Below are 25,851 nucleotides of genomic sequence, written 5' to 3'. Positions count from 1 at the left end.
TTCTACATCTCATAAGAAAGGGCCGCAACCAAGAAATACATACTTAAATTTAAAGAAAAAAATTGGAAAATTGTGTTGTATGTGCACAGCCTGGTTTCTTTTGGGTGAGCCTCACTATTTTTTGCCCTTTAACATTTTTGTTCTCCTGAAACAAACGGACTCATCCCATGTACACATCTACCCCATACAACTATGGCGAATGACTATTAAATTCAGTCATTCTAGTTCCCTTGGGAGGTCTCCTGCCAATTGAGTAATTTATTTCACCTGGGCTCTTACATTTTCTTTAGAGCCATTAATGCCTATCAGTAAATAATAGTGTATTCTCCATAAGTCGTTTGGAATTTCAGACTTCCTGAATTTAGAGTAGGCGCCCAGGGTAAGGCATGTATTTGCGTACTAATGCTTTTTACCAGGTCACAGTGTCCTATTTAAGCTCTCAATTGATTCATCCCTCAAGATCTGTCTGGAAATAAAGAGGGCTCTGTTAATTGTTCTTGTTTACCATGGACGTTAACCACTGTTTGATCTGTAGCTATGGCATTCTCATAACAATCCGATTTACGAATGAGGTATGAACACCTTATCTGAAAAGAAATCTTATGAAGGCACATACACGTGAAGAAAAAATACATGGGGCCAGTTTTGAGGATTTCAAAGGAAAGGCAATATATAATTCCAAATTTTTCATTAGTGTCCATTTCTCTACAGAGAAATGGGAGCTTATATGTGTTTATCCACGAAGATAGCTGTCTTCAAAGGTGGATAGCATTTTACAAATGTATATGCTGATTTGAATAGTCATTCCCACAGAGTCTCCCAATGACAATTCTGTGTTAGCTCTAGAGAGGCACAAGATCTTATTCTTTGGTGAAAAGACCAGCAATCTAATTGTTTTACTTGTATTCAAAGAAATGCAATGGATCCTACTAGTTTCTTTCTTGGCTTGTAATTCTATGAAATTCAGAAAGAAGATAAATGTGAAGGAGCCAGATTGTGCAAGAGAGACTAAAATAAACAAAAGGTTCTAGAACAAGTTAATACAGCAAGTGGAACACGTAGTTCAACTTGGAAGTTACATCCTACGCACCATAAATATGGCTAATCTCTCAACATCAAGAGATACTCTCGCGGACATTCTGACATTCATTTTAATGAGGAACAGGTAGGCTCTGAGAGGTAAGAGCCTGGTGTGCTCTGATTCCTATTAGTTGACTCATAGTTTTTAAATATTTTCAGGTGCTGACTTGAGAGCAGTGCTGAGACCCTCACTCCTAGCCTTGCCTGCAGCCAGTAGAATGACCTTGGAACTTCATTTCCTATGTAGAACAGGGGAATTAAAGTATATGATTTTAGACTTCCATTTCTAAAATAATTTATTGCATCCTAGAATTCTACAACCAATGTTGAAAAAGTAAATAAAGACAGTACAATTTGACACCCTTGGAAGAATAAGGCAAAAGAACCAAGAGAGCAAGGGAACTGGTTAACTTGGCAGAAATAGCATAATTCTGATTTTTAAAAGTCTAGCAGGAAGTTTCTGACATCTCCTATCTGCTAGGAGTGTGGACTGGTACATCACACTCGGAAAGCAATTTGGGAATATATGCCCATAAACTTCTTATACAGCATTTCACAGTAAAGAAATTTATCTTAAGCAAGAACTGGCATCAAAGTGATAGGCAAAAATGCATGTCGCAGTACTCTAAGAGGGGAAACTGGAAAACCAAGCCGTATGTCGTACAAGAATATGGTGCTTAAAGCACGGCTCACTCACGTGGTGACACAGAAGTGATGCTTTGTTGTCATGCTATAGAATGCCAGGGTCTCGACATGTAGATGCCAGGAAGTGCCAGATAAGTACTACTGCACTCAACAAATATTTCGGTGTCTACTATGTGCAGATACAATTCTAGGCTCTGGGGATAAAGCAGTCCTGGCCTCCTGGAGCTTATTTCCAATGAGGAAAGATAATCATCAGTCATTATTTGAAAAGCAGGTAAGTATTGAGTACATCAGATGACGGAAAGTGTCAGCTGTGGATAAAGATGAATACAGATAAGGTGGTGGATGTCTGGAGGAGGAGGGGACTTAGTGTTTTATAGAGGGTAGTCTCACTGACAAGGAGACTTTTGTGAGAGACCTGAGGCGGTAAGAAGTAAGATATGTAAATATCCAAGAAGAGTGTTCCAGGGAGAGGGAACAGTAATTCCAAAGGCCTGAAGTAGAAGCACATTTGGTACATTCACGAAATACCACAAAGTCAGTGGGACTGGACTGGATGAGCGACGGACAGGCGCCGAGGTTGGAGAGTGGGGGTGAGCATAGGCCATGTGGGGCCTTGTGGGTGATTACAAAGACTTTGAACTTAATTAAGCAAGCAAGTAAGTCATGATAAGGACTGAAGGTAGAAAGAAAGGTAAGGGGGCCTGGCATCAGGGGCCTGTGTCTCTGGTTGGTCATGTGTCTTGGATCCTGCTTCCAGTAAAATCATGAGAGATGTTCTTAAACCTCATTCCACTCCACCCCTTGACCATCAGCATTTCAAAGCCAAGGGCAGTCTAATCTAGAGAACAGGGTCTAGACAGCCCTTTCTGGCATAGTCACCCTTGGGAGATCTGAGTCCCAGAATGGAGATGAGAAACCTGAAGCCATTGACCAAGAGGGTCACATTATGTGGTGCTCATGGAGGTTCGGGGCTCTGTTCTCTTGTGTGGACCCCACTGTGACCCAGAGCTGATGGTGGGACCTCCCCCTTAGTCTCACCTTACATGCACAGGAGAGTGACTCTGGTGATAAAGGCAGGCAAGTGGGTGTGTGGGCCCACCTGAGCCCATCCCACTCGGGTAAAGACACCTCAGGGGACATGCCTCCTTGGTGAGGTCCAAATTGTGACTAAAAAGATAAGGCTTTGCTATTTGAACCATGGATTCAGAGTAGCTGGGACCATCCAAGAAATGAGAGAGAATTCTGAACTCTATTTCACCTTCTCAGGAGGCCTCACAGTTCCAACAACTGCAACACTTGGGATTGGGACGTGTAGGACAATTTGGCTTTTCTTAAACTGCTCAGTCCCAGATCCCATGAACGTTATCCTCTATCGATTAAGGTGATGTTGTTGGTGAAAGCTTGGGTCTCCTGCTTCTGCAGTGACCACTGGCAAGACGGAGATGGATTCACTCAGTTGTGGGGTGAGATCCCTTTTTACCAGCAGCATTCTGTTTCACTGGCCAACATATTTATAGCACTTCACACCGGCTGGAAAGGCCAGTGGCAGACTCACTATCCAGAGCTGTTGGGGGATGCTGAGCCCTTCTCAGAAGCAACCACTATTGCACAAGTGGCCTCATAGTTCCAGCAAGTACTGCAGTTTCATTACAATCACACAAAAATAAAGGAGGGGAAAAACTGAGCGAATACATGCCCATCCTTGAAATCACGGGCATGCTGGCAACTTAGACTCATCCTATCCCACTTGGGTGATAGCTAATTGCAGCCCACTGAGACTCAGCAGTGATTAATTAATATAAGCAAGTGTGTCCATTAAAATCTACTGTCTGCTTTTAATGGTACTTGGGAAGATATTTAGAAGTAAATATGTTCTCCTGGGTAGAATACTTTGTAGGATGGAAAATTTTCCAAGAACCACTCACTTGAGCTTTTCATAAATTCCTTGATAAATTAATATTTAAATCCTTGGCCCTTGCCTATGGAAATCTGGCTGCTGTTTTTAAATCCTCACATGGCTCTTATCCTGATTCTAGGGAACTTTCTCTGCTCTGGATCCCTATAGTAATTTCATATACACCATTCATTACATGTTATCTTGACTGACTTAGTAATGTTTAGTCACTACAGAATTAAACTCTCCTTGCAGTTCACCTTTAACTGTGTATGTGTGTTGGCTATTTTCTATTTCCCTATCCATACAATATATTTCTTAAGGTGATATGGCCTCTACTTCTCTATTTCCTTCCATCTACCTCCTTCTTTCCTTTCCCACTCATTTATTCACAACTACCTGAATACTTACCTCACGTCCCTAAGCATCAGGGACATTACTAGATTCTGGGATATATAGAGGTAAGCATGGGGTTTAAAGAACAAATTTGGGGCACCTGGGTGGCTCAGTCGGTTAAGCATGCGACTCTTGATTTCGGCTCAGGTCATGATCTCAGGGTCGTGAGATCAAGCTCTGAGTCGGGGTTTGTGCTGGGCACTGAGCCTGCTTAAGATTTTTTCTCTCCCTTTGCCCCTCCCCGCCTTTCTAAAAATAAATAAATAAATAAATAAATAGGAGCACCCAGGTGGCTCAGTGTGTTAAGCTGCTCACTCTTGGTTTCAGCTCAGGTCATGATCTCATGGGTCCTAAGACTGAGCCCCATGTAGGGCTCCCTGCTCAGCAGGGAGTCTACTTGAGATTCTCTCCCTTTGACCCTCCCCCCACTTGTACACTCACTCTCTCTCTCAAATAAATAAATAAATTGCAATAAATAGATAAATAAATTCAATTATAATAAAATAATTCCAGATATAGATATGATGTCATTGATTTTCATTATCTTCCATATTTTACAGCAATACACTGACACCATTCTGTAATTTTTTTAAAGTTTCAGCATTTGTGTACTTGTCAAGTCCTTTTCTTTATTCACGTGTATTCGATAGACTTTAGTGATAAAGTTAAATGATAACTTCTCCCTGTTTAGAAGTTAAACCAGCGTCAAAGTTATGACTGAACTGACAAATTTCTCCAAGCACATTGATATGCAAATGCAGGGAGGCTGCAGCTCAGGCTTGCCAGTGGGCAGTTTCTGAGGAAAAGGCAGCATTTATCTTACTGGGGCAGCCCAGACATTTTCAGAGCACAAGCTAAAATCCCATTGTGTGGAGGAAATGGAGAGGCAAAAGATAACAAAAATAATCTTTATTAGAATTCTCATTGAAAAAAATACAGAAAACCAGTAAAAAGGAGTATAGGTCAACAGTCAATATTAAAACAGTTCAAGGAAATACATATATATATATATATATACAGAAAAAAAAGAACAGTGAAATAGGTCAATCATCAACATTAAAACAGTTCATTAAAAAAAAAAAGAAAAGAAAAGAAAAGAAAAGAAAAGAAAAGAAAAGAAAAGGAAGCTATGAATCCAACCGAGGCATTTAAGCCACATATGGAAAGGAGGTACGACTAGACATTCTAGAAGAACTGTTTTCTCTCTCAAAGGTACTGTTTTTAGACCAATGTCTGAAGGGAAGGGAAGACAGGAAATGGGGAGAGAGGGGAAGGGAAGAGGGAAGAAAGGGAGGCAAATAGAAACACTAGTATCTCATAGGCTTTTTTCCCAACACGCTCAATCATTTGCTAGGTACTGTATGCATTACTTCATTTAATCCTTACAACAACCCTGCGAGGTGTATTACAGGAGGTTCATGGAGGTTAAATGACTTGCCCCAGGGCTTGAAGTTGAAGTTGCAGAGAGAGGAGAACCCAGCTCCACCGGAAAGCCCTCTTCCCGCCCTCTCACAGCAGGTGTTTCTTTTCCGAGCTACACCTGGACTCGGAACCGGAAGGCTTAGCGGATGGATGTGTCTGACGAGGTGTCGATCTAGCCCATGCTACGGATACCTTTTTGGAGCTTGGGAGTAGAGCAATCTGGACCACTTTTCCAAGAGGGCAAGTCTGATTTGACTATTTCTTCTTTGTTTCAGAATAGAGACCACCACAGGAGAAAGAAGCCATAGGAGGACTGACGGCTGCCTACCAGACTGGTGGGCTCGTAACAGTTCTCCTAGAGCGCACTGGTTAACCGAAGACGGAGAAAAATGTATGATAAACGGAAATGTGCAAACCCGAACGTGCATGTAAATCGATGATCACGAAGATGAATCAACTCTCATAACCTAGATTCCTTAGCTGTCAGACATCTAAGGATAAAGGAACTCAAACACCAAGCATGTAGCAGAGCTACCGCTAAATCATTGCTCCATCACGTTCACAGCCGCACAGGCAACGTTTTCTATCCTGATGGCCCCTTCTTAGTTGATGATTTTTCACAATGTATTTCATGGCTTCCATCCCTACATGAGACTTTATTACTATCACATAGGAATAAAAAGCCATAAAGCACTAGAGTGAATTTATCTTGGTCGGATGCAAAACTTATTTTCTTCACATGACTTCACAACCATTTCAAAGCTAACCAATCATTTCATGCTACATTAAAGAACATTTTAAACTACACATAAGTGACAGGAAGCACACTTAAATTGTGACATCACAAATTAACAAGATGTTATCCTTCAACGACATTCTTAGCTACAAGGACCAAGAAACAAGACCAGAGACACTCGGCAACACTCAACCATCGGGTTCACCGAAAACAAAGGACACTGGGAAGAATTCCTAGAGAAAATCTCATCACTTTGACATTGGACTTGGAAACACAGGAGGAAAGACGGAAGACAGACAAATCACTGACGCGAACTGAAACCAGGGGATTTCTTTCAAGCCTCTTGCTTCAACTTCTCCCCCAGGAAGCTTTGCTACATGGCCCACTGCCAGCTTTCAGACTTTTCATTCTGGAGCAGGTGGACAGGGGGGACCTTAGCACCTGCTTACACTAAGTCAGCACTAAGCCTTCTACACCTAAATAACAAAAAAGAAAAAAGCGAGGGAGCGAGAGAAACCCTACAGCACGCTAAGAGACCACAAGTGCTAACAGCTCATCTGCAGACCCCTTCGGAGGCTGAAGCCACCCCCCCACCCACACCTGTAGAAGCCAATATCCATGCCAGAAACAATACAGTGCACTAAAGCTCTCAGTGATTGAAATGACTTGGGCCCAGAGCCCAAGAATATTCTTTATGCTGCATTAAAGTGACATTGCTCTTGGAATTATTAATGCACTTATAAGTGAGCACACTGAAACGAAGTCTCTGTGACCACTGATAACTCAATGCCATAAGTTCCCACGGGTTTTCTGGCCTTTCAGAAATAAACTTGGAATGCCTATTTACAAACTCCTAAAACGGGGCCCCAGACTAATAAGCACTGCCCTTTGCTTTTTTAAAAAAAAAATACTGTATTATTCAAACTCAAATAAAAGAAACAAGAACTTGAGTTTCACATGAGGATTAAGGTCTAGGCAAGCTATTTCCACCTGGAGGTTACTCTAATGAAATCTTGGTTTATGTGAATCACAGGGAGGAGACTGGAAATAGTTAAATGAAAGGAAGTGCATACATAAATTCAATTATCATGCATGAAACATGCAAATGATTTAAGCACTGCATCTGAAACTCTACTTTATATTCATTAATCTCAGGTTGCACTTTTGAAGGAGAAAGACATGCTAATTGGGTCCAGATTAATGCACTCCCAAACCTCTCCAATTTGTTTTTAGGTGAGGGTTAAATGATATGTATTAAAATAAACACAGCTGCTCCTCTGCCTCCACCTCCCACCTCCCCCACTCCACCTCTACCTCTGCCCCCAGCTGCCTCCCTTCCTCTACCTCACCCACCCAGCTGCCTCCCCTCCCTGCCAGCAGCCCACTCCAGCTGCCTCCCCTCCCCCGCCGTAGGCCATTCCCAGCAGGCTCCCCGCCCCTGCCACACCTCTCTTCCGGTAGGGAAGGAATTAAAAAGCCCTAACATCTTCCTTTAGAAAAGACACTGGATGAACCAGCCTCTTAGCCTTTTCTATCTTTCCCGGCTAGCCACCCTACTGCAGAAAGAGCATCGAAAGGACATCGCATCCTGATGATGCCTAACTGTGGCGTTGAGAATGTGCACAGATGGGCAAGCTGCCTAGCGTTTCCATGGACAGTGGGTTCTTTCTACAAGTTTGGGCCTGCGTCCTTGGACCAGTATGTTCTGAAGGGTAGTTTCAGAGTGTCCCGGCATGTCCTTGCTTGAAGCCAAACTTGCTCAGGTTGACATGGCGATTCTGTGACTCAGTTATGTGGGAAACTAGAGAATCAAGAGAAAACCTGGGGTTTTTGGTTGCTGCTCTTGCCCTGTGGCTCACTGGGCTAGCAGAGACCGGCATAGAGCAGAGGGTCCTCAAAAGGTCTTTGGAAAGGATTCCCTGCTTTCCCTTTTCTTCCTCCTCCCTGGCAATACTATCCTTAAAAGAAGAACATTACTTACATATTTACTTATTTATTTGTTTATTTTTATTTCTTGGAAACATTAGTTTGGGACACAAAGAAATAACATGTTTTGGGGGGAAATCGTAGCTTGTGAATAATGACTCTTTTAAAATAGCAAAACACCCAATATTTCTTTTCTTGGTTTCCTGGGCCTGGTCTTTAGAAAAATAAGACAAAAGAAGAGGAACTACAGCCTCCTGGGAACAGACTTGGGCACAGCGGCGGGATGGAAGGGTCCTCTCTGAAGGAGCAAGGCACCAAGGAGTTAAACCAGGCACTGGGAGGGGAGGGGGGGGAAGAAGCCTTCAAACTAATTTCACACTGAAAGTGATGTTTAATTTGAATCATGCTCTTCCCAAAGGGAAAAGGTTAGTCTCATCACTGGGCTCGTATCCTCCTCCCCTTTCTCCTTTCATATGAATTGAAAATTCAGATTGACCATTAATCATGATGTGACACATCCTTTTTTTCCTGGTCCAAAAATCAAATGAAAGCCTGGGACCACATCTGAGAACGCATTGGCTTGGCCAAACCCCCCAACCTACGTGCACAACGGAGAGATGACAAGAACAAGGGCACATACGTACACAGAGACAGAAAGTACTGGACAGGCACTCACAGCGAGACACAGAAACATGTATGCGATCAACAGCCATCGGCTCGGGGAGCCTCTCTGCCTAAATTGATTTTTGCATATTTGCAAATGTAAAATTAGTCATAGTAAATAACAACAAGGATGAGGCCGATATTAAATCTGTCAACGTCCTGACAAATGCTCTGAGCACTCTTTAGTCAGGAAAGACACTCAGGATCGTCAACGCTCCTGAAAGAGGAAATGATTACACGCTAACCAAACCCTAAGTACAAGCTAAAGATATTCGCTTCATGAAGCCATTCCTCAACTAGCCCCTTGGCACTTGCTGGAATTATTCGCAGCACGAGCTCTACTTTCTCATTTTCTGCTGACTCCATGTGGGTAATTTCTTTCTCATGATTAAAAGTGAGCTTGGCACATCCTTCAAAGCGTGGCTTTAGGTGTGGTCGGGCCCCGGTGCATCCTTTGTCTAAGGCAGGCTGCTAATAACTCATCAGCGGACGGGCGGGCCAGGGGAATAGTCAGGCACCTAAAATGATTTTTTTTAAAGGCAAACTTTATAGGTATCTTTATATAAACATATTTTTATACGGAAACATGCAGCCGACAGATGAAATGAACTGTTTACCTTGGAAAAGAATAGGCAGGCTTTTCTCTTCCAAATCATCACTCCGGCCTTTCTGAATGTCATCCAAAAGCGATTCGGCTTCCTTCGACTTATCCAGCATCTGAGGCTGTGAGATAACCCCCGTCGCACTGGCCTCCTTCCCCAGCCCTTCATTATTAGCCTCCTGGTGGGTGAGATAGAATACAGTGAATGTAATAACCGTACTTCACACAACAGGCTCGCTCTCTCTTTTAAATTGAAAATCCCCTTATTACAAAACAAGGGGTGTTCTTTTTCTTCTACCTTTAAGTAGGACTGCCACATTCATTGCTTTTTACAAAAACGCAGCTGCTTTTTAAGCTACAGATAAATAGAATCTGCTAGGCGGTAATTCGACTCAGTCTGAATGCATTATTTTCTAAGACACTTTGGCGAGGGGCTTTTTATTATAAACTGGAATGAACAAGGAAAGTCCTTTTCTCTTCTAATTATGAATGTGTTTTGTTCCCTACTATTAACCTACAATGTCAGATTGATCTTCTTCTTCTTCCACTTCTCCTCTTTCTGCAGCCAGTTCAATAAATCAACATATTTCTTTTTTTCTGGAAAATTAGAGGGCTGATGATTAAGTCTTCATGAACTCCAGTGACAAAAATAAAAATAGCACAAGGGACAAGCAAATGCCGTAACCACAAATAAAGACAATGAAGGGGCCCTCTGATGTCCAAGGTGGCGAATCCTGTTTTGGCACTGAAAGTTAAGATAAAGGGGATTTACTTGTTCATTTCATTTTAATTAATGTAATTTTAATAAAATTAAGCTTTCCAGGCATTTGCATAAAGCTGATCTTATTATACTCATTCACTTAAAAAGGAAGAAGATGTAATAAGAGGGTAACATTTCCACATAGAGTGCCCAAACCTCTTGTGTTTCTTGTTTACTTGTTCATTACGTGTGATAGTTGGTAATTTTATCAGTCATCCCTCGCTTCTGGAAGCATTGCGATGAAGAATTAAACAGAAGAGGAAACACTGTGATAAACCGTATTCGATTTGAATTTCTGCTGACACTGCTTTAACTCCAAAGATAAACACTGAGAAAAATGGGGGAGTTCCTAATAATGTTAAAGGCAGTCTAGAAACTCCATTAGCCTAGGTGTTGGTTTAATTTCGATCCCATGTTGATATTTCTGACTATACCATAGACCACGGTGGCTACGCTCTATGTCTATATGGATATATCGCCCAGCCAACGGGAAGATATCCCACGAGTTATCAGTAGGGTTCCAATTAAGGAAAAATAAATAGTGTTGCAACGTGGACAGTAAGTGGAGATTGCCAGTATATCACAGAAGCACACAGGTGCCCACTATCGGATCAACAGATTTAAAGCCGATGCCATCAGCTCCCTTTCTTCGGCAGTCACGGAAAGCAAAGTGTTGGAGATGAACTGCGTGTGGTAGATAGTTTTGGAACAATTTCTCCTTGTTAAGATTATTTTGAGTTTATTTCCAGTAAGGATGATAGTGGGAATCGAAGGGGACCTGTGCAAAATAAAGGCTTTCGTGGAAGAATTCTGTGCTGGGATCACATGCATATTTGAGAGACTTCAGAGAGAGAGAGAGAGATGAGAGGGAGGTACCTTGAAATCATCTTTCCATCTAAAGCCACGCGGCCTCTCCTGTGTAGTTCTGTTTGAAATTTTTAAAGGGGAATACTTATTACAAGTGAGATGTAGTCCAAATTTTGAGAGCACCCACTCTCGGAAGAGATACATTTGCTGTGAACAGTGGTGGTGGAACTTTTGAGAATCTACCACCCTGCTGAAGATTTGAGTCTGTTTTCTGTCTTCTGATATGCCTGGGAACAAAGGAGGCCCCATCAGGATGCCAGCCTCTGTCTCAGTGACTACTTGATGCTGTGGCAACAGAAGCAGCCCAGTTTACCTAGAGTAAATAACCAAGCCCCTTCACTGAGAGACAAATTGGAGTATATTAGTTATCGCTGTAAGAGGGAAATTGAATCCTCGGGCATCGACGTCTCCATTGAGCCTAAGCCACAATAGCAAGCCGGCTCCGGCAATCAGGGATGTTTATTTTTGTAATATTGATATGGGAGGCAAATAGAAGAAGAAAAGAGACCTTAATTGAAGGAGTTCAGTCCTGATTTAGAAACATAATATTTGTAGAAATCGGTTTTGCTGGGTTACTCACAAAAATATCTTGCGCCTCTGCTCCCCTCAAGCCGGTCCTTCTCCTGGTAAATCATTAACTCAGCTGAGAGATCAGGCCGGGCTGAATGTGAACTTGTCAGGACAGCATATAATCACCATCTTCTGCCGTCTGTTACGATTGTTTTAGGGTAATTAAAATTACCTTGTGTGAAGATAGTATAAGCCACTAGAGGCAGAATTCTTGGCCCTTATTGAACTTTGGAAATCATTAAGTAAGCAGCTCTACCAAAAGCAACTCTATGGCTAAGGAGAGAAGAAAGTGTGCCCTGTTGCCGGAAGCAGTGGGAGGGGGCTTTAACAATTTCGTCTCCTTTGATCCTCTCTTTGAGAAAAGAAAAAGGAGGGGAAGCCAAGTGAGAAAGGAGGAGGTGACAGAGGAGGGAGAAAGAGGAAGAGGGAACGTCAAAAGCCCATTGGGTACAAGTGAGTTATTTCCTTCCTTTTCACGTAAAAACACTTCTCTTCACCGTGTCCCTACCACTTGGAAGCAGACTCAGTTTCAACCATTTTAAGCATGACTTTGTGTCCCGGTAAATTGGTAAATTGAGAATAGTTGGGCCCGTCTTACTGGGCTCCTCGGAAGATAAAGTGTGGGGTTTTGAGTTATCTAAGACACACTCAGTAAATAGCACTTACCCAAAAAGGAACAACCATTCGTATTCAAAGCACTGCTAATCAGGGTTCTCATTCCCCATGTGCCTCTTCACCTGGAAATTCCTGATTTCATTCTCCAATCATGCCCCAAACTCTCAGAATACCCAGCAAAACAAAATAACCCGTGACAGATGGACCCCTGCTCCACCTCATTCTTTCTTCCACCAAATTCAAATCACTTTACACTTGCAGTAGAAGGGCTGAACACTGATTTTGTTTTACCTCCAGGTCCTGCAGGGTAGGAAAGATCTGAGAAATGGGAAAAAGGAGGTGCTAAATGGGTAAAAATCCAAACCCATCGGCCAAGGCACCCCCTGTTCTGAGAGGGTTCATGGGTATGGCCAAGTCTGCAATTCACTAAGACAGGAGGTCCCCAGGGACAACTTAGAATCCATTTGGTTTTGGAGTTGCTGTCTCCCAGTCCCAAATTCAAGTTAGTGAGCACACCTTGCATGCTCCACCCATGGTTGAGCCCCACCCGTGGTTGAGCACACGTGCACAGGCATACATACACCTGCATGAACAACCTATCAGGAATACCACTTGTCAAGAATAGGCACAGACATGCTCTATTACCTCACCTGGAAGTCTTCATTCTGCCCCAGCTGGGGATAAAAACACTGCACCACATTGCAAATAGTGGGTAAATCTGATTTTGCAAAACTTCCCAAATACCTCGTCTTTACTAAACAAAATACCAGCTAACCACACCTGGGTTGTAAAGGGACATTAGGACTGTGGTCCCTTTCAAGGTCAACATCTATTATCAAGATGGGTTGAATTTCCTAAGATAAAATAGCAACTTCAAAAAATACTCATATCCTTTTTTTTTTTTTTTCCAGTAGGTTCCACACCCAGCATGGATCCCAACATGGGGTTTGAACTCACGATTCTGAGATCAAGACCTGAGCTGAGACAGAGTCAGACACTTAACCGTCTGAGCCACCCAGGCGCCCCAAAGACACTCATATTCTTAAACTTACTTTGCACAATTCCTTTTAACTTTCGCCAAGTCCATTATTTTTTTAAATGAAAAAAAAATAGGCTATTATGAAGATGAACTTTTGCATAAGTATACTCACTTTCTTTTAAGAAAAAAATACATTGCTGTGAGTGGAAGAAATGCCTGCTCTTCTTCTCTTCCCTCTAAACCTATTTTCTGAATAGAGTTGTTTGAAATGATCTCACTTCTATAAAGCCAAATATCTTACGATGATCAAACTTGACAATTACTGTGCAAGCAAACACAGACTCTTAGAAGGGCAACTTCAAAAAGATTTCTTCCTGCCGATGGCTATATGCCCGCGAACAGAGACGCTCCAGAAAGAGGCTCCGAGCTCTACTGACCGCAGGAACTTCCAGCCAAGATTCTAATCACCACTGCACAAGGCAGTCTGAAGGCGATGGATGGGAGCAACGAGACACAGTATGTGTTGAATTTGGTGTGTCCTACAAATGAGGAAACACTGATATCGCCCCAGAATCACATTCGGCACGGAGATGCTCTCAATATGAAAAGTAAGACAAGCTTTTTAACTCCTTGTCAAGGCTTCCTGACATCCAACACTTTCATGAGGTCAAGAAAAGTGTCCCCAGCTTCTGTTTTCTGTTCTCCTTCAGGGAACACAGTGAAGAATGGGGCTGCCCAGCTGCCTTTTAGCATGTCACACTTGGATGACTCCCATCCTTACGGGGGTGGGGGTGGGGGGTGTTGGAGGAGAATGTATCCATTGCATTTGGACTCACAGAAGAAAAAAATCAAAATCAATTAGCACAAAAGAAATTCACATATTTTTCCCTCTTTAATATTCTACCGAGTGCTTGTGGTATAGTTAAGTTGAAAAAGTTTTACATAATGAAGATTACTGAGGCATAAATCGCATAGGTGAAAACTGAGATGTAAGACAGGTGAAATCTACAAGCTAATTAAATTCAACAAGGGCTTCTGAAAAGACAACATGCCCACTAACCTTCCCGTGCCACTATTTTGTTTTTCAAGGGGCAATAAGTGCTGAGTTGTCACGGTTGTAGATTCCACAGTGTGATCCTTCAGCAAAACCTGGGGGGTGGGGGATGGGAGAAAAGATTAGATGCGTGGATTTCTGTGCTGAATGGATGCCAGAGCCAAGATGCAAAGAACAGATAAGTTAGAGATTCAGAGGAACTAAATTTGAAGCCAGCCAGTAAAACGGATTGAACCTTATTACCTCTAGTCACTGAGAAATTCCCGAGACAGTTGGATGCAATTTGAAAAGGTCAGAAAAATATTTCCTGCACAGCATTACTGCTTCATGGTTTAAGGGTGTACATTTGTGAGATGCCAGCTCTAATCATTTTTATTGACTTTGCTTTCCAGAGACAGACGGACAGTCTGGGAAGCAAGACCACTAGATAAGAGAAAGGCAATCTTATAAATGAAAATCTCTCTTATTTTGCTCTCTCACTTGTGACTGTGAACAATCCCAAATCTTGCCCATTTGAGGAGAAATCACACCAACTTCACAGAAGAATGACAGAATGCAAAGAAAATCTAGGAAGGTATTGCTGTAATTTTAGTAAGGCAATCTCTCTTAATTGTTTATTTAGCCTCTACTATATGCTAAGCATTAAAAGGTAAAGGATGCTGCACTTTAACTGTGAATGATTAAAAAGAAACACCATAAAATACACCAAGCTGAGGATGTTAATTTATTGTCGGCATTTCCTTTGAGGGACGGCTTCATGAAAGAGGGAAAGCCACAGGAAACAGTAATAAGTAATTGAAACATATAAATATATACTCAAGATATTGTTTTAATGAAGGCTCTGTGGGGATTAGAACCGTTCCAAATACAAAGAAAAAAAGATTTGTCATTTTACTTTAAAAGCGGCTTGTAAGCAGGAAGAACCTTTGTTAGCAAATACATTTGCAGGTCTTTTTTGGGGGGCATGCAATTAGAAGTCAAAACTGAGCTTTCAATACATAATGGCATGATCCATTCTAACCCTGCAAAGGTTTAATTAACATCTGACTTTTCTGTCTGTGAGGAGCCATGTGTTTTGGAGGCAAACACAAGACTATTTACTCTTCTCTTGTTTAGCAGTGAGGCTGAAACTTTTTAATGGCCTACAGACCCAACTGCATGCTTTCTTACGATGTTCTGGCTCCGTGAAGATGGCCTGGCAGCTCACAAGGGCTTTTCAACCAGCAAGATGGCTTTTCTTACAGAAAGCCTTCATTCTGATCCATGCCACGCCTCATGCGATTCAGGAGTTTCAAACTGGACCCTGTAATCAACAAGCCACCACTACCAGCAACCCATGAAGCCAATCACGAAACAGCTTTTCATAATCTCGGGTATCCCGAAGACAAGGGGAAAAGCCAGCTCATGAGCTGGGCATCTGAATTCTTGGCAGGGGGGATAAAATACTTCGCTTCCAAGTGACTTTTGTTTTTTTCTTTTCTATCTTACTTGACTGTATCTGGCATTGGTTAGATACAAGAAGTACAATTTGGGGAGACTTAAAAAAATTTTTTTTCACCTTGTGCGACATCGTAGATTGAACCACAGAACGTGTTTATGGATACTTTGTGATGGTTCAGAGGCTTCCAGGGAATCACACTTAAAACAAGTTTTTCCCATCTTCATTTCCTAGGCCCTGTGTTACTAGCAGAAAAAGCATCTAATGTGTGCATCTTTTGATTTCCACTACCTAAGTTCTCCCTGAGGGAAAATTTTGAGCATTTCTCCCAACCATTAATATCATTAATCATGATGATAATAACAATCCTAAAAGTACTATCACTAGTAAAAATAATAATGGAAGTAGTGCCTATTAGTTGAGCATTTACTAGGTGTGGGCGCCATGCAAATTTATTGTCTCGTTAATCGTCACAGCTAACTTAAATAAAATAAATGTGATTTTCTCCCCCCTCCACGTATTAGCCATGAGGCTCAAGGAGATCAAGAAATTCATCTGGGTCAGAAAACTAGAAGGTATTCACGTGGGACTCAGCTCCAGGCTTATCTGAGTGTAGTCCTTATTAGTCAAAGCTGTGTGCTTTGAATCATGTCCCCTGAGCATTACAGGACCCAGGAGTGCCGGTCCTCACAGATCACAGGATTTCTGGAGCTGCGCTGAACGAAATTTCATTGCTAAAATGGATTGAGTCATGCCCACCAAACAGTGGCTGACAGTCCACACAATGCAGCCAGCTTCCACAGCTACAGGCTAACAGCTGAGAGATATCCTTCCTGTCCTTATGGAAGTCAGTACCTGAAGGGAAGAAGACGCTCAGAGCAGCCTCCTTCACGGTTCACCTACACCTAATAAATTTTGGAGCCTAATTGCATGCAAGGTGCTTTTCTATTTGAATTGTCTTTGAATTATGTTCAGAGAAGAGCAAGAAGAGAAAGTTTCTTCTTAGCTGGGGCTGCATTAAGGTTGAATGTGTTAGTTCAACGAATCCTTCTTTGAACACAATTTTAAAAGGGAAGATGAAGATGAGTAGCTATTTTGTCATAGTCCCAGGCCAGTAAGTAGAATGAGAAGAAAAGAATGATGGGTCACAAAGGCTTAGCACATAAACTATTGTGGGTCTTTTATTGCAACAGAATGTATCAGGTTTCAACAAACTGTTAGTGTGCCTTTAATTGACAGTCGTTATTCTAACAATTTACCAAATGTATCCCCAGCCCTGATTCTACCTACGTGTGGAGAGGTGACGACTGAAGTGTTGAAATGCTGGTTGGCAGTCCCAGCACATGCTGTCCAGGCACCTGTCTACACCTGTCTGTAGTAGGTGCCCTCTGAGCCCCTCTTGTCTGGAGGAGAGCCTCGTTTCCTTGTCAGGCTCCCTTTCAGAGGAGACCTTTCTTCCCACCCTGAAAGGAGACGCTCCTACCGACAAAGCTGTCTTGGAGCTCGAGAGGCATTACCAGGAGCCAAGAGGAGAAACAGCAGCAGCTGGGCTGTGCCTCTCACAGAATGAAGCCATTGTTGAGGTCCTCTGAGCGACAGCATTTAGGAACTAGAAATGAAATGAGGAGCGGCTACGGAGAGGCGGAGAGGAGCAGGTGGCGAGCATGCCGGTACAAAATGAGCTGAAGTGTGCACCCCCAGTGCTTCTGACTCTTTGCTCTCCATCAGTGCAGAGCGAGGCAGAGAACAATCCAGAGAAGTGTGAAGTGGGGGCCTTTTCTTTGCACCCCTGAAGTGCTCGGGGACAAAAAGCACCTACTTCTTAACCCAGGGAAAAATGTAAAACACCCTCCAAAGTGATCTGAGTTTTAGTATCTCATGTCGAGAAGTCACTTTTTAAGCCTTGGTTATCTTCCAAAGAAGATGCCCGAAAAAACGTTTTCAAGACAGGTAAACTGGTTAATTGCTTAGGGTTGTTGTTTTTTTTTTTTTTTAATTGCAATCTACTCTCAAAGTACAACAACAACAAAAATCTCTGTAAAGAAAAAGCTGGAAGGAAACATCAAGCTAGCTTATGCTATGAAATTCTTCTTTTACCGGATTCTTCCTGTGAGCAAAAACTCAGCTTCAAGCATTCATATCATTAGAATTAACTTTCTAGCAGCGATGCTAAGAAATGGTGACAATTAAAATATGGTATTTACAGCAGAAGCAGTTACACCTCAGACACCAAGAGAATGAAAACAGCCTTTCCTTTCTCATCTCTGGATCAAACATAATAATTCAGCAATTTCTAAAAACCCATTATTAGACTTTTATTTTAATTATTCTTCCAACATCTCAATGTCACAATGTTAAATGCTTTGTGTACCTGGCTGTCCTCAAGAGGATTTTGGTAGCATGAGAACCCAAATGTTATCCCAGTCCATTTTCTTTGAATTATAGGAACCTCCAGAGTATATTGTCTCCTACATTGGGAGATAGCACGGCTTAAATTTTTCTGAATAATTTCCAAAATCAAATTTGAAAGTTTTCATGAGAGATGATCCTCCCCGGTGGGTGATATGAAGCATAACCTAAGGGGAAAACATGAAAATAATTAGCATAAGATGTATTAGCATATAGATGCCTTTGAAATAATAAACAGCAGAAAACCAAAATGCTTATCCTCAAAAGAAAGTTATGAGAAAATATGAAATTAATATACCCTTCTCGCATGACAACCTCAGCCTGAAAGCCAAACAGAATATTCTCATTCAGTGAAGGGTGGGATGGCCAGGGAGATGGAGAAGCAACCCCCAAACCACCTTTCCTATGCACTGTTTTCTTCATCATCACTACATCAATATTCTCTCTTTACCCTTACTTCATGTTACCCCTTTTGCATTTTAGACAGAAAAATAAACAAAAAAAAACAGTAGGAAAACAAGTGTCTTCCTTTTACTTCTTCTAAGAGCAACCACTAAGTAGACAGACCCAATATTCTTTCTCTTGTTTCTTTCCCTCCTTTGGCTAATCTTCCATCTTTCCCTAGATGGCATAAGAAATGCCAGGCTTGGGGGCGCCTGGGTGGCACAGTGTTTAAGCGTCTGCCTTCGGCTCAGGGCGTGATCCCGGCCTTATGGGATCGAGCCCCACATCAGGCTCCTCCACTATGAGCCTGCTTCTTCCTCTCCCACTCCCCCTGCTTGTGTTCCCTCTCTCGCTGGCTGTCTCTATCCTGTCGAATAAATAAATAAAATCTTTAGGAAAAAAAAAAAAAAAGAAATGCCAGGCTTGGCAACTCAATTATCAACAGAACTGAGGAGTTTCAGATGAAAGGGGGACAGGACTTAGCGTTTGCTAACCGTGGACCATAAACACCACTGATTATTTTTAAATTTCGAGTTGGTACAGCCTCTCAAGGTAGTAAGCTTGCATATGTGCTGTGAAAGGAAGAATATGGTCTTTGAAAGCAACCCTCACTTAAAAGTCTGATCTGGGTAATCCTGGAAAAATTCATTAAGCACAATTAGCTTCAGGGGCACCTGGGTGGCTCAGCTGGTTAAGCATCTGACTCTTGGTGTTGGTTCAGGTCATGATCTCAGGGTCCTGACACTGAGCCTCACATCGGGCTCCATGCTCAGCATGGAGTTGCTTGTCCCTCTCCCTCTCTCTCTCGTAATAAATAAAATTTTACAAAAATAAAAAAAAAAAACCCAACCATGATTAACTTCATATTTCCTTTCTACAAAATAGCAATAGTGTTGTTTAGTTTCCAGATAGTTGTGACAAGTAGAGGTTATGTAATAAAAACCTGGAATATAGTAGGGGCTCAATAGAGGTAGCCCCATTTCCTCCTCAATGGCTTTAGTGAAAACTCCATAGATTTTAAATACTGGGATTTGGTAAGCCTACTTTCCCACCCTCACTTTGCATGTATGTAGATGAATATATGGGCTAAAGACATTTATTAAGGAGAGATGCCGCAAAATAATGATATTTCGTTCTGGGTCCATGGGATCAAACCACATTTTAAAGTATCTGATACAGGTGAAGTCCCTGAAGAAGCCCCATGTTGGACTGTCAAAATACAGTCAATGTCCCCTCATCTGGACACCATCTACATTACTTCAGGTCTTTTAATAGTTATTTACAATGGCTGTCTATACAGCACTTAGAACCCTACCAATGGGTCCTTTGCCAATAACACCATTTGATTTTCTCAACTTGCTTTCAACTTTGAACTTCTGAGCGATGCTAATTACTTACCAAACATTGTATGTGTTGGTCTCTTGGCATATAAAATGGGAAGGAAACCTTTACAAAGTACGGAATTCTGTAGAGATTTGAAACTCCAACTTGGTTTAAGTCACTTCGTTCTCTTTCTGTGGAGCACAGATCTTGAACTCACCCTTTATTATCTAATACCTGCTTCTGAGGCAACAGTACGTGTCCGGCAAAAAACACCCATCGATTTCTTGAACGTTTATATTCTGTCACCAATCCCTAGTACGCTGCTGACACACAGTAATGAGACTGGGATGGGGAAAACCCTCAGGTATGTTGTTTTTGACAAATATGCTACTGAGTTGAGTTTGTGATAAGCGTTTTGCTGAGAATGTTTTGACTGCTTTACGTGAACACAGACTGTCCTGTTTACTTTTGCCTGCTTAGACTTACCTGACTGACTATACATCTTCAGGCAGACACCATTTGCAGGACATTCCTGCTGAATGTCCTTTAATCCTTATCTTTTTTCTCCACTCGGGCCTAAGAGAGACCTAGCTTATTGCCCTTGAGGGCCAGTTTAAAAAAGGAAACGTTTAGAAAGAACCACCCCGGTAAATAAACCAAAAGCTAGTTTTCCTTGGCTTTCGGGATTTGAAAATATTTTGATTGCCTGCATGCTTTCTGAGAATGGCTCCTCTGGCTATGAAGGAAAAGGGCCTGTTTCACAAATCAAATAAATACATATGTATACAGAAGGTATTCTCAACGGTCTACCAGTCATACCCTGGGAAGATAAAACATGTTCTCTTCTGCAATTCGAAAAGGATTTGAGACTCTACCAATTTGTTCCCGAAGGATATCTTGACTTCTTATGGGCCTCGTTTTAATCTAATGATGTGCAGATATGTTTGTTCTGTTGTTTTCAGAGTTTAAAACCATTCAAGGTGAGTAGCAGGGAATGGGCAGGACAGTCTTCCTGCAAACTCTAAAATCTTTCTCCGTTTTGTCGATATTCTCCGATCATTCTTCCCAAAGTTTCTGCTTTCAGAACTCAGAGTCCTGTTAGGCCTTGATAACATAAAAATAAACCTTCCGAGTCAACCTCCACTGGCTATTTTTTAAAGTCAGGTGGTAGACTTTTCATTTGTTTCTTACATGGCCAAAATATTTTTTCCTCACTTCCACCACAGCAAAATAGTCAAAACCGCAAAAATGTACTTTGACACTAATATTTCCTTGACTAAAATCATAGGTGGGAAGATTAAATCTCCCGCCAACACACTGGCATATTCTTCGAATATTCTCAATGACTAGGAATACGAGTTGGCAGAAACAGCACTGTTCATCTACTTTGGATATAAGCCCTTCAAGGATGAAGATTTGGTGGGGTATAGGATGGAAAAACAACAATGATTAGCTGATAGTAATAATGACTGAGGCGTTATCTTCTTCAGCTCTCCTTAAATCCTCCTCTTTCATTTCCTACTTTCTCTTGCCCAGCAGTGACTAAGCACTCACATTACCCCACAGACAGTCCTTCCTGTTAGCTGGAAAGTTTTGTCACCTGCTGAACTGGTGTTTCGGTAAGAAACTGGCATATTCCCACTTCTCATCCCATCCGACACCACAAATAATTTATAAAAATCCATGCCTCATTTATCCCTTCTTCAGCTCTAAAGCTCTTAGGCATATTTATGTGGAGTCATGGTTAACACCACAGTATTAGACACATTAATGAACGGACCTGTTCATCCCTAGAATTTTTTCCTCCTCAAACTCCATGCATCTGAGCAACCAAGATGTCTTTAAGTAGGTAAATGGATAAATAAATGTGGTACATCCAGATAATGGAATATTACTCAGTGCTAGAAAGAAATGTGCTACCTAGCCATGAAAAGACATGGAAGGACCTCCAATGCAGATTATTAAGTGAAAGAAACCAATCTGAAAGGCTATCTACTGTTTGATTCCAACTGTATGATGTTGTGGAAAAGACAAAACTACAGACACGGAAGCAAAATCGGTATTTGCCAAGGGTGGGGGTGGGGAGGGGAAGAGGTGAATAGGCAGAGCACAGAGGATTTACAGCACAATACAAATATTCTGTATGATGTTAGAATGATGGATATATGGAATTATGTTTGTCCAAACCCACAGAATGTACATCACCAAGAGTGAACCCTAAGGTAAAGTATGGACTTAGGGTGATTATGCTGTGTCAATGTAGGTTTCTTCTTGGTAAAAAACCATGTACAATCCTAGTGAGCGTTGCTGATAATGGGAGAGGCTGTGCATGTGTGGAGCAGGGGTATACGGGAAATCTCTGTACCTCCCTCTCAATTTTATTGCAAACCTATAAGTGCTCTAAAAAAATTAAGTCTTAAAAAAAAAAAGCCATGATCTGCTATATTTCTGGCCTTGTCATATTAGAGTCCTAATAAAAAAGCAAATATTCTTAGCTCTATACCCGGATTACCTGTTTGCTTTTCTGTCTGCTAGAAGGGCTTAGGAGCAACTGGAATCCAAAGTCTGAGAACCCTTTCTACAGTCACCAACTGGAGAGATACAGGAGAGAATGTCTACATTCCTTACGGTCAGGCTCAATCATTGATTAGTTCAGAAATATTTTTTCCAAAATTTGTTCTCTGAAGGTGCGACATGCCTGCAGGTGTTATGAAATTCTCTGCAGTACCAATAATTGCACAGATCTCCCATTTATCACTGTGATGTGCAATCTGAGAATTGGGCTCTGAATCTTAGATCTGTCCCACACTAACAACATGATTTGTTTCCTCAGAACTTGCAATGTCAACCACAGAGGTTGTGGGAAAAAGAGAACATAAGAGGAGGTGCCTTATAAACTGGAAAGTACTCTGTAAATATTGTGTTTTTTTGAGATATGGTTATTGTGGTTATGGCGATGATGATGATAACTGTTACATGAGGACATGATTTCATAATATATGAAAAGGAAGATATGAGGAAGCATACTAGAGAGACTATGATGATAAAGTTCAAGAGTGTAATTTAATAGAAACATACGATTTTGTCTATCTGACCCAGAATGGGAAAAATCATTAGCTCACCCAAAAGTTCTTGTATAAAATGAATTTCTCCAAGTTTCTTCCAATGTATATGAATATGTTTACAGGTAATAGATGCCTAATAATAGATGCCATTCACTGGGGTTTGTTATTATATGCTTATTATTGCTAAACATTTTGTGTGAATTATCTCATTCAGTTAGTAGGGGCAGGAACTGATCTTCTACCATATTAGGTAATACCAAGAATGTATAACATAGAAATGCATATTACACAAAAAGAATCAATAGAGTTATGTAAGCCCCAAATAAGGCTATTTCATTTTTGAATGGGATTTCACAGAACTGATAAATTCAAGAGAAGGGAGATAGGAAGACTGATTTGGCATCTGGACTGACTGGAAGAGCTATTAGAAAAATGAAGTGGTAAAAAATATGACTGTATGGATGGATAACGGGAAAGGTTTCAGGGAAAGGTATAGGTCATGAACAAAATTTCCAATTTTTGTGAGGATATAGTCCCTCTCGCTATAGAACACTGCTCCCCCACTACACAAATTATCCCTGCAAACTGTGCCATTCTCCTGAAGATTTATTAGTCATTGCATTCTATACACTGTCCACTCCCCAATTACCTGTGGGACTGGAGGTGATTTTCACCAATTTGTAGGGGATTTACAATTCTATTTTGGCTTCTCCTTTTCTTCTGGTGCTCACCTGGGACAAAGCCTGCACCACCCCGGGAAGCCTGTGCTGAGTGAGGTACAGAAACTAATCTTCAATATTAATTTAACCAACCCCAATTACGCAGGTACATTTGTTGCTGGAAGTTCTATAATATATTTCCATTTCAGATCTAAATTTGAATATTCTGTCACCATTTGCATCAGTAGGAATGAAACGTGAGTAAGCATGAGTAAGCCAAGGTGGAACCCACAACACCAATTTTTCCGTTCAGCTTGACGATATGCTCTGGAGCTTGTTAACACAATATTTTAACAAGCACAGAAACCCAGAGTATTTATTTGCAGCATTTATCATCATTTTTCCCTTTCCGCAGAAGAGCAACTAGGTGGGCAGCTCAATGGAGAGGATAATACAAAATAAGAGAAGTGACGGCCTTTCCAGATTTCTACTTCTTAGAGTAAAACGGGAATACTTCTTGCAGCACAGGGCTGCACTGAACAGCACACTTACGAATAGCACAGAACTAATAGACTGTGGCTGTGGGATGATTTTTTGCTAATTGAAAGGATGGACAGATTCCTGAGAAGACTTATTTTCAAACCCTGAAAGTAGCCTTGGATGACACAGGAGATCAGCCTGGTGGGTTTGAATCTTGGCTCTGTCTCGTCAGAGTCTTTGTGCTTCAGATTCTCCTTCCAGAAAATAGGGAGAGTAATAGCCTCCACACCAAAGATCTTTGTGAGTGCTCAGACCAGTACCCAGAGCCAAGCAGACACTGTGTGAGTGACAGACAGACGGTGACCTTCAGCACCATTTATCACAATGATCTGTTCTTCATTTTAGAGACAAAAGATAACCTCCATGTCATGCTGGCTTTTAGCACAAGGGGAGATTAAATACCATTTCATTATCTCAGCGATAGCCAATTTATTCATTATCATATATAGAGTGCTTACTATGTGCCAAGTACTACGGTATTAAACAAGGCAGAAAAATTCCCTCTCCTTATGGAGTTTCCATTGGGGGGGGGTAGACAACCAAGAAATTAAGAATATAATATCTATACTGATGAGTACTAAGGAGAAAACTAAAGGAAGGTAGAGAAACGCAGGGTGACCTTTACTCTGTCTCCATGTTCACCATGTTTGACACAACAGCTCACTGCAGGCCTTGCTCTTCCTCGGAGAGGAATTCTCAGGCTGACATTCTAGGTAACTGCTTCACTGAAATCTCAACCATTTGGCTGCAACAAAAATAATCCAGCATATGAACGCATCCAGATAGACATATGTACGCTGGTTTTCTGAAATGTAATGTGTATGTAATTTCCCGAATGGCTGGTTGTCACATCCATCTGGTCTTATTTCCATAGCACTTGAATGCACCACGAGGATATAAACCCTAAAAGCTAGAAAACAGAATTTAAATACCCAAACACATACGAGGTGTGTTTTCAAAAGCAGCAGACAAGCGAGCACTGTGGTATCTTCATTAACTTCTCTGCCACAGTTGAGAGTAGCTGAGACTCAGCACAAAGGCCACCGAACATAAAAGACATTCCACCGGCAGACCTCATTAAGTGGGCTTAAGACAAGCCTGACGAGCTAATGACAAAAATCTAATTTGGAATTTCTGGACATAAGAACCCTGAAAAAGTCCAAATACACCAACACTCTACCATGCCTCCTGTCTGAAAAGGCAACAACCCAGCGTCCGTTAGGCCTACGTGGCTCATGACTCAAAGCACAGGGCTGGATGTTGTCCTCTTCAACAACACGGAATAGCAAATCATGTTGTGTGTTTTTAGGTTTGGGCTCTGGTCCTATTTCAACAGCACAGATGTTGAAGGTTCCTAAATTAACAGTGGTCTCCAGGGAGATGCTCGTCAGGCCGCACATAGTGAACAAAGGCACGGCTGGAATCTAGACACCACACTGTCAGAAAACAGCTTTTGCTACCGTTTCCCCTTTCTCTAAAAGACCTTTCCTATTTCTACATTCTGTTGGCACTGCGGTGTCTGGCCCATGTTAGACTGTACTTCCTTAAATGCCATGTAGAATTCTCCAGTTGCTCTTGGTGTGTGTGTCTGTCCGCTCCAATGACTTTTACATCTCCTGGGTGGAGAAGTGCGCCCTTTTGTGAAATGACAGCACCTGTGTGTGCCCCACACAGTGGGAAGTGCCTTACAAATACTGTTAACCGCCATACCCATCTTATTATGATCAACTTAATTTTAAAGACAAGCAAACTGAGGATTCAA

This window comes from Ursus maritimus, unplaced genomic scaffold, assembly GCF_017311325.1.
Source record: "Ursus maritimus isolate PB19 unplaced genomic scaffold, ASM1731132v1 scaffold_21, whole genome shotgun sequence".
Taxonomy (NCBI): Eukaryota; Metazoa; Chordata; class Mammalia; order Carnivora; family Ursidae; genus Ursus; species Ursus maritimus.
This window is presented reverse-complemented; position numbering follows the sequence as displayed.